Below are 10,922 nucleotides of genomic sequence, written 5' to 3' on the forward strand. Positions count from 1 at the left end.
TTTAGTCCTTTACTTTAACCCAGTTTATAAAAACGTATCATTTCAAAAAATAAATAAGATAAATGAATAAATAAAAGGAAAATCCGTATACATTCTAGTAATTGCATATATATTTGAAATGTACATAAAAATATTCTAATTATTTTTAAATATTTTATGATTTATTGAAAATATTAGAAATCAAAAAACTTGGAAGAACGCTATACATTTTATTCAATGCGACAATCTGAAACTTGCATTAACTAGCACTCTGACGAAAAATTATTGACGAAATTTCGAATTATGCAATTAAATAAAATAACTTTTACAAAAATAGATTAAAAAAGTTATGAGTTTTAACTTAAGTACTAATAAAGCGATTTTTGAGTTAAAGATAACGATTTTGTTTTGTAGAGACATTTGTCGCAATTTCAAGCACAAAATAAAAATTATTTTATTAATTTCCACCAAAATAATACAAACTTGAAACGCAAAGTATCACAATAATTAAAAAAAAAAACATATATAGAACTGTGCGCGAAAACAAACAAACATTGAATAATTTTTGATCTAATGACTAAGTACTAAGACTCAATCTCAAAAATAATAAATTGCTACGAAAAATTATTTTTATATGGAATTATCTTAAAGTGAAATTAACATCAAGGAAACCAAAGTTTCGATGGCTTTCCTGCATAAATTATCAGGACCATACATTCCAGATTTCGCCCCCCATTCCCTATTTTGAGTGTCATAAATCAAAATCAGTCGGAAAAAAAGACAGGGTGATTCAGAGTGAATAACCTTTTGTGTCTGATTTCTTAACTTAAAATATTGTCTCCACCACTTAATTAGCTTATTATATAGTAAGTCTCTCTGACCATTAAGATTGAGTCTTATTATGTGAAAATCCTATCATTAGATCAAAAGTTATTCAGGGAGTTTACTATTTGCTCACACATAACTTAAGAATTGATGAAAATTTGACTTTTTTATAGCTTCTGCACATGGAGTTCGAAACACTATTGAAAGAAATGTAAGCACTAAAGAACAGTTTAACGAGGACCGATACCGTACACCCTCGGTCCCTACGCAGGCTGATCGAAGCGGTCAGCCACCCGCACATTGACCGCAGCCAGTGATGCTTGACTTCGGTGTCCTACTGGGAATCGTGTCTTTACAACCAGTCCACTGCGGGACAATTTATTTTTCAATAGCTAATGATCATAGAATATTTCTGATTTAGCTTAACGCCCTCCGCCCCGGGAAAAAAAATCATTCATCTCTAGAGAAATTACGAAAACCGTAATTTAATACATACCTGCAACTCCGGATTAGGACTTAATTTTTCAGGAAGTAAACGCCGACAAGATCTACCGGTGTATCGCATCCAGCCACTTTCTGAGAATTCGATTGCGCTAACCCAGCACATGCAGGAATTCAGATTTCGGTGTTTAACCTGGTGTTCAAATAAGGTCCACAGATTTTCTACGCGATTCAAGTTAGGTGATTTTGCAGGTTATTCCAGATATGTGTAAATATTCATAAAGCTAGTCACATATTCTTCCATCTCGGTAAACTTGGCTACTGTCATCTTGAAAAATTGTAGTACTTGCAGCATACTCAAACTTAGGTTGAAAATCAAAACCTAATTATTCCGAGTGCTGAAGTATTCAGGTTCATATTAGTGATCATTTTAGTAAGCACTCTCAATTGATAATACAAAAAATACCTCAAAACAAACACTGATCGACTTCCAGCTAGAACCTGGCATTGAATACTATCGGTAGAAGTGATTAAATTTTTGCTTGGTAAACTTAAATTCAGAATGGTACATCCGAGTATAATAGGTTACATGCAATTAATAACAGTTTTAATACGCTAACTGCCGCACGCGTTTACAAAATCTCTTTCAGGCCACGAGTACCGCTGTACGAAGCGTATTCTGCTAAGGTTTTCTTTTCTTTCTTTTTTTAAAATTTCCAATGCCGACCTGTGTTAACATCCGTCAATTCAGGCATATACAGGGCGATTTTGTTGGCCTCTCTTTCAGGGGCACCATATTAGGTGAGCCAATATGTCGCTTCCACAGTGAGGACAGATAGTACAGAGAAGGAAAGAACATCCATGCCTTGCCCGGGATTCGAACCCAGAACCTTTCTGATGCAAGGACAGTTCCCTGCGCCCTACACAGGCCGGTCGTCTAAGTACTCCGACCGATATTTTAATAATGCGAGTCTTTAGGGTGGCCACAAGAATAATTTTTCGCTCCGTTTTGTTTCCGTGGTATCATGTCTGTTTATCTGTGTCCGTTGCTTCTCACCTCGCCCCTTTACACGGTCAGTTTGAATCTTTGACGAGTAAAGATAAGTGTAACTAAAACTCTTTACCCTAATTCGTTGAATTAAGAAAAGAAAAATGGAAGAAAACTTATTTCTTACTGAATCAAATAACAGTGAACAAGAAAGCTTTTACGAGGCTCACAATAATTTTCTTAATAAATCATTTTTGTATATTTTTATAACAATTCAATAGTTTTGTTACTTCCTGTGAAACATGCCCAGCAGTGGATTGATCGTTAAGACACGGTTCCTAGCAGATCACCGAAGTCAAGCATCACTGGTTGCGGTCTGTGTGCGGGTGGGTGACCACTTGGATTAGTCTGCGTAGGGACTGAGGGTGTGCGGTATTGGTTCTCGTTAAACTGTTCTACCGTAAAGTGCTCGACTTCGCGTGCAGGTCGTCATGCTACCGAAGCGGGGGTGCCATCTCCTCTGCAGAGGATCAAAATTGTGATGGCATGTCTTCGGATCATCCTCAGGGATGTTTCTCAGACCGTCGCCAATAGCCCATTGTGCCGCTCCAGTGCGACGTAAATTAACTACAACAATCCTGTGAAACATCTTTTTAAATACTTACGAATATCCTTAGCAAGTGGTCAAATAAGCGTCACCTCAATACTGATGACGCGGAACTTTGCTGTCACCCGAATATGGGTGCCGTGGCAATCAACGTGTTAAAACAAATCAATTTCATGTTTTTACTTCTTTTATTTAAACTGGAACATTTTATATAAAGGTAACACTGATATTTAGTCAAGATTTTACAACATCAAAAAGAAACACCCTACCCAATCTAATGCTCTAGAATTAAGATGCAGACGCAAAACGTTTATTAATTAACTAGTATAGTCGAAAATTTAAACACAGATATAAAATACAAAAACGCACGTATAGAGAAGGAGGGTGATACAATTTTGTACATTATTGTTGTAATAATTTATTGATAAGAGGCAGATAGTTTGACCTCTTAAATATCAATCTGACTCTCTGTGCATTTTGTTTTATATCTCTAAATCATTGATTAAAAAAAATCATGAATCATCAAAGATAATATCATGGAAAAAAATTAAATATTTAGCATTATTTTATTTCGCAACAATCAATAAAAAAAATTATTTCTGTTTTCCAGGATTACTAGAATTCTTGCCGAAAATGAGTAATACAAATAAAATACTTAAGTGATCTCAAAAGAAATTTAAGGAAAAATAAAAAATAGTTATCAAAATCTATTGTGAATCACCACTGAACTTGATTGGATAACCACAAGTATCGCCATCGTAAGTAAATCGTGGTTTTAGTCGATTCAGAAGCCAATCAAATTCCACCCACACGTGTCGCTTACACAGGGTGCGTAGCCAAATCTTTGAATGAAAAATAAGCACATTTAAAAAATTTTCAAGCACTTTACAAAAATTTTCAAGCACTCAAAAAATTTATATTCAATCAGTGATATCATTGAAAAACAGAAACTTTTTATAAACAGTTTTAGCTTTAAAAAAAACCCAAAAAGAAACAGACGTAAATCGAAACAATCATTACTTTCCCAAATCATCGAGTGAATTCAACTTGACCCTGGAACTCAGAACAAAAGTACCCGAACCCCCTACGTCAAAAAAGTGTTAGAAGTAAAATAAAATAAACAATAATAAAATTAAAAAGAAAAACATTTCATAAGGATCTGATATTCTCCATCCGAATTGGAGCACTCGGGTTTCGGTTTCAAGTGTGCGTGCATGCGCAAGTCATAACGTGGGTACGACATGAAGTCCGCGTGAATGATTACGAAGTAAACACCCCATTTTTCGTGAAATGCATGGGATCCACCAGATATCACTGAAGGTAAAAAAAAAAATTATTCGGGAAAAAAAGCACTTTTTAAAAACGTCAGTTGCACCCTTAAAAGCTTTTAAAAACGAAATTCCCAAAAAGCACTTTTATGTACTTTTTACAAACGCTACGCACCCTGTTACAGGTATCCAATTAAATCTGATTTTAATCTTATGGTTAGGTATAATCACTTCTCAAATTTCAAGTACCCTATTAGATCAAACAGAGGGTAGGTAAAGCCTAGTTAGGCTCGTGTTCGCGAGTTCGAATACCACCGGCCGAAGAATCCCTGTTTATTAAATGGTGATTATTGCATGTTAAATCTGTCGGGGTCACATAGTCCTTCAAGTTCCCATGACAAATGAATACCTCTGAGGTATTGAATTGAAGATTGATCGTCCTCTGTTTCAGGTCAAAATTACGATCTGTGGATGAAAGATTGGATCAGTCTTCCCTGTAAAAACAGCTGAGACGCGTGTGTGGCTGAAATCGTATTGATTATAGATGTTGCCACTATTAAAAAACGCACCCTCTGCCTTAAAAATTCGCTATGATTTCGCTTGCTGATATTGGCATAAGTAATACAAGCGGATCACATAGAAGTCAAGAATTAAAACATGTTCTGTTGAAATGGCATAGACATGTCTATTTGCCAGCTAATTTTGAGATATCAATGCACAATTACACAGAACGATTCAGAAAGCACTGCACAAAAAATACAGAAAAATCACATGTCTGTTAAATAGAAAATTTATCTTCATAGTGTTTGTTGTAGGGAATCACCCCGAAGATCTATCAATTCAATTATTGGATTTTGGAATTGATTTTGATCAATTAGCCGAAAGTTTAAATTGCAAAATGAACTAAATTTCTCTCAATCAACATGCAGTATTTTTTCAGAAATCAGTTTTCCTGCCCCCCTCCCTACAAAAATATGAATGACAGCCAATTTTAAAATACTAAAAGAAAACACAAACATTTTTAATTCTAAATAGAAAAAACTTCTTTGAAAAAAATGAGCTAAAAAGCAGCAGAAATTTCAGAAAAAAGTAGCAATAAAGAAAAAGAAAATGAAAGAAATAAAAATGAAAATATGACCACCGAAGCCGACTTCTTCAGGGGGTACCGGCCCCGGTAGCATAAAAACAAAACCATTTCTAATTGAGGGAGAAGCAAATGCTTAAATTAACTCCCTCAGTACCCCGATGGTTTTGTATAGAAGTCCAGGAAAATGATATTGCTAAGTTACCACAGATTATACATGGTCTTTCTGATTTTTTCCCTTTAAAACAAATTAGGGTTTCTGCTGCTTTTAAATATTCTTCTACGCTTAGAAAAAAGGTGTGTAATTACAATTTTTTTAAGTCGAAATCTTAATTGTATTTCTAAATTTGATTGTTTTTGTAATGAAGAGGATTTTTCAAAATTTATTGATAATGATTATGGACATGTTATTACGGGAAATTTGGAGATTGTGGGTGATCAAGATTTAATCAGCATTTTAAGTAAAGGTTCAAAATTTAGGACCAGAGTTAAAATGAAAAAAGATTTTATTTTATCTATTAAAAAGGATCTTGATTTTTTTTATTGCAAAAATTTCCAGAAAATATCATTGGCCCGTTGAGGGTTTTTCTGAGTGGGAAGCTAAAATTATTGAAAGGGTTAAATTTAATTTATTTAATAACTGTTTTAGTTCATTTCCTAAAGGTACTTATATAGATTATGATTTATCTAGGAAAATTAAAAATCTTAAGAATAAATTTATTGTTACTGTTGTAGATAAAGCTTCAAATAATTTCTGTATTATGTGTAAATATTTTTTTAAAAAATTTATTATTGGAGAATATAATGCAAATAATACTTATTTAAATTTAAAAGAAGACAAAAAGGTTAATGAAAAGAGAATTATTGCATTTAGTAAAAAATTAAAATTTAAGTTAAATAGGATTACATTTCCATATTTATTTCCATTTGTTAAATTTCATAAAAATCCGATTAAATTTAGGTTTATAGCGTGTGGTACTAATAGTTATAATTCTGATATTAGTAAAAAGTTTTTCAGTTTTCTAAAAATTATTTTGCTTAAAATTAAAAAAAGAGAAAAGTATTGTTATAAACAGTAATGTTGAAGTTTTGGATTATATTAATAATAATGATATTTCCAGCATTAATACTTTTGATTTCGAAAATTTGTATACCACGTGGAAAGATTATTGAGATTTGTGAAGGAATTTATGATAGGTATTTATTTAATGAGAAAATTGATAAGTTTAATTGGTTGGATTTATGTAGGTTTAATCTTTTTGAGAATGTTCTTTTTATTGGTTTAGATTTTTATAAACAAATTATTGGAATTCCACAAGGTAATTCCTTTTCTGGGGCTTTTGCCAATATTTTTTTGAAGCTAAATTTCTTGAGCATAATGAATTTAAAGCTTTTAGATATATTGATGATTTGATTTTGTTTAATTGTGATAATTATAATTTTATTTATAGTATTTATCCTGGAGATTTGGTCTTGAAGAAAACTAATGAGGATTGTTTTAATGTTGAATATTTAAATTTTAAAATTGATATTGTTAAGTTTTATTAAAATTGGTGTCTTTGATGAAAGAAAAGCTTTTAAATTTAAAGTTATTTTTTTCTGCAACTTTAATACTAATTTGTGTAATAAAATATTTAAAAATTTAGTTATTTCACAATTGGTTAGAATCAAAAGTATTTGCAATAATGTTGAAAGTTTTCAGGAAGCTGTGAATAGTTTTTTAAATAATTTGAGTAATAATGATTTTCCTTTTAATTTTTGTAATGTTAATTTTTTAATCAAAAAAATGATTGAAGAATTCTAGGTTTTTATATTTTTCTCTTTTAACAAGACACAATTCAAGTCTTAACTGAGCAGCCCCAGTTAAGCATTCTATTAATTTGTTGCGTATTTCTTTCTCTTGACATTTTTCATTTTATTCTTCATTTGCGCATTGTAATAGAGGGCGTTGTTTTCTTTAGGTTTTAGTTTTTTCTTTTCATTCGGCTTGCTTGTGTTGTTGTTTGACCTGTGACTATGTGAGTTTTTATTTTTCTGATGATTTTGTTTGAGTTTCTTTTCTTAATTTGTTATTTATGTTGCATATTTTTTTTCCTGGACTTCTATACAAAACCATCGGGGTACTGAGGGAGTTAATTTATAAGCATTTGCTTCTCCCTCAATTAGAAATGGTTTTGTTTTTATGGCTACCGGGGCCGGTACCCCCTGAAGACGTCGGCTTCGGTGGTCATATTTTCATTTCCTTCATAGCCAATTTTAAATCAATTAATATTTAAATATGCAAATGATACCATATCCATACGAAATTAATAGTTTTACCTTTGACACCGATTATTGTATTATTACATTACTGCAGTGTTTCCCAAAGTGTAGTACTACCCCCAGGGGTACGGGAATAGTTTAGAAGGAAGGGTACTCGTTCTCATGCGAAATATCTTGCTACAAACGAAAATTTCAAAATTTTTTATTTAGAAACAAAGCTAGTCATGAGCTATTTTTTGCATAGTTAACAGTGGTGTCAACAGTCAATTGCCATTTTCAACTTTTGTGAAATTTTTTATAGTAAAAAATACATTCATTTTTTTTATTTTTATTAGTGGTACACAGCGTTACGAAAAATTTAGAAAGGGTACACAAAAGTCATAAGTTTGGGAAACACTGCATTACTGGATAAGTTGGAGTAAACTTCGAACTCTTTCTTTTCAAACTTGGATTTTTCACAAAAAAGTTACCCAACTAGATTAACAAGATTTTTGCTTTCTAGTTCACAGACCAAGCTGTAATTGCAATATAATGATGGGAGGGCAAATTGTTTAAAACGATATTATGAAATACGTAATACAGGGTTCCCACTCTATGATAAGATTGAAATTCAAGGACTTTTCAAGGACCTCAACAAAATTTTCAAGGACCTTAATCTAAGACCAATTTTAAAAATTATTCTCTTCTATTTTACTAGAAGCAACAATGCCTGTTGTGGCAATAATTAATTTCAAATATAATACCTAAATGCTTTGCCTATATAGAGAGAAGAGAGTATATGTATTATGGACTAAAATTTATATTTTTTTAAAAACAACCCTACTGGTTTTACATATTAATTCACAAAATCATTTTCAGCACAATCTATAACTAATGGTAATGAGATGTTAATGGTGAAATCCTTTAATCCTGTGTATTTCCATGTGAAGGCTGCATGAAAGACAGAGCTAAATCTTAGGTATTCCATGACTATTCCATAACCCCCTCCTCTCCTCTATTAAACATCGTTTCTGAAATTATTCATGCATAATTTACACAACCTTCTCTAAATGTTATGCAGCAACAATTCTCTCTGAAAATAAAAATTAGAAGGAACATATCCCATTTTCACCATGTTTAAAAGCATTATTCATTATGTGTAATCCACAACTGCCAATGAATATGACCTGGTGGGAATATTTCTCTTTTAATTCTCACTGAAGCTTCTAATAGAATTTCCAATTGACATAGGGTCCATCCATGGATAATTGAAGTATTTTAGAGAGCTTTTAACCATCATCCATGCATTTGTAAAAAGAGGACAAAATATTTTCTGCAGTTCCATGATCCATAAATTGGGAGGTAAGATACTTAGTGCAAACTTTATTATCAATTCCTTACCATAATGTCCATCTGCTTAGATTGTAGAGACTGATTTAACGTCTCATCAAAGAGTACAGTGCAGCAATCAACATTCTTCAGCTCATTTATAAGAATCCCTTTGAAGTATAGTGCCGATCCAAAGGAGCCCAAATAGGCTCACCTTGTGGCACTACAAAAAAATTGTCTCGCTATACAGCTATCAGCAAACATTTTGGAGAACAATTTACTAATCCCTTCACAGGAGTTACATGAATAATTACTAGTGATGCACTTCAGATTCCAGAGAATTTCAGCATCAAGCACATTCCTTTTGACTAGATAAGAAGACAATGTTACCTCGGGCACTAAAGTTTCTGTTTCACATGGGGCACACGATGTTGAAGGAGTATTTACACCAGATGAATTAGATGTTGATGTCTTTGGAAAAAGAGAACTCAGGGCATGAGACTGCTTTTTTGTTTTACCTTTCTTTCATGCGTGATTTCAGAGCAGATTCTTCCATTTTTGAAATATCGATCTCCTTCATGCATAATCGGCACTTGGCTCTGAACTTCTTTTCGGGCATCGATAAAATCCATTCTTTATAAGCTTGATTATCCATCCATTGGGGATTAAAATAGCACTTCCCAGGCATAACTAGTCTAAACTACATAACACAAATACGAAGCCGTGCCTTTGCGAATACGCTTTACAATAAAGTTTTGAAATGACGCAAACGTAAGGACAAGTGCGGATGGTAAAACGGCAAATTTATTGAAAACTACAAGGTACATATTGTTACAAAATTCGAGAGTATTCCAGTTTCGATAAGAAAAAAGAAGATCTAAGCATATGCGACAGAAGATGAAGTGGAGTCTCGCCCCGAACGCATTGATTGTCTGCTGTGGTCCGCGCGCTTGGCAGACACCAAGACGCTAGGCCCGGTTAGAAACGGTGGCGTTAAAAATCACGCGAGAGAGCTCGGGAACAAAACAGAAAAATCCGCGGGTGTTTTATAAAAAGGGCCGCTGGCAGTATTGGACAAATTCAAGGACCTATCAAGTTTTTCAAGGACCTAAGACGTTTTTCAAGCACTTTCAAGGACCTAAATTTAGCAAAAAAAAATTCAAGGACTCTCAAGGACCGTGGGAACCCTGTAATAATGGCACCACTCTCTAGCACCATGAAGCAAAACGAGTTTGGGGAGTAAAACATACTATTCATGTATGCTTTAGGTGGTGGTGCAGGGTCAAGTTAGGTGATTTTTTTTAAATATTTATCCTGCACCAATTTAATATCCAAAAAATTAACATGTTACCTATATTGATGTCTATTTTAATTTTTCTCAATCTGGAATACATTTTTAGAGATATCCTCATTTAAACGATTTTTATCACACTATATCACGCGATAACAGTTCCACCTGTGAACCAAAATGCAACAAAAAAAAAAAAAAAAAAAAAATGCTAATCAAAATAGGATTTTTCACCGGGAAATCTTAATATGTAATTAAAAAAAATATAGGGTTCCTTTTTGAGATTTTGAAGTTGCTCTCTACTCACGCCAGGGGGCGTTGAGCTTGGTATCATTGAATGAATCTCTTGAAAATGTTTAAAATACTTTTTTTTTTTAATCTAATGCGTCTTTTTAGAGATATTCCGCTGTTTTCATACTTTTTGAACATCCTGTATAAATTTAGCAGACTTTAAAACCACAAATTAAAAAAATATATATTTTTTAAAAATAAGATATTTTATAAATTGCTCCAACTATGGAAAAATATATTTTTTAAATTTTAATAAATCAAAAGTGCTCATAAGTTTTTCTTTGTAACAAAACATATGCCATACTTAGCGCAACACATTACCCATCTATATGTAATGAAGATCCTCGGTTTTACCAACTTGCAGAAAAGCAGTGAACGAAATAGAACTTTTCCTGCTCAAGAGTGGCCAGAACAAAGATATTTGTTCTTCATTAATTGAAATTATCCTGTTTCATCTCCAAGAACAAAAGAGTTAATATTTTTAATTAAAAATACTTAAGTAATTTTAAATGAAATGGCTTTATTTTTACGTGAAAGATGAAAAATAAAATATTGCACCAAGAGAGAGAAACCTTCAATGC

This window comes from Parasteatoda tepidariorum, chromosome 2, assembly GCF_982258835.1.
Source record: "Parasteatoda tepidariorum strain Cologne lab strain chromosome 2, Ptep-v5.0, whole genome shotgun sequence".
In the NCBI taxonomy this organism is placed as follows: domain Eukaryota; kingdom Metazoa; phylum Arthropoda; class Arachnida; order Araneae; family Theridiidae; genus Parasteatoda; species Parasteatoda tepidariorum.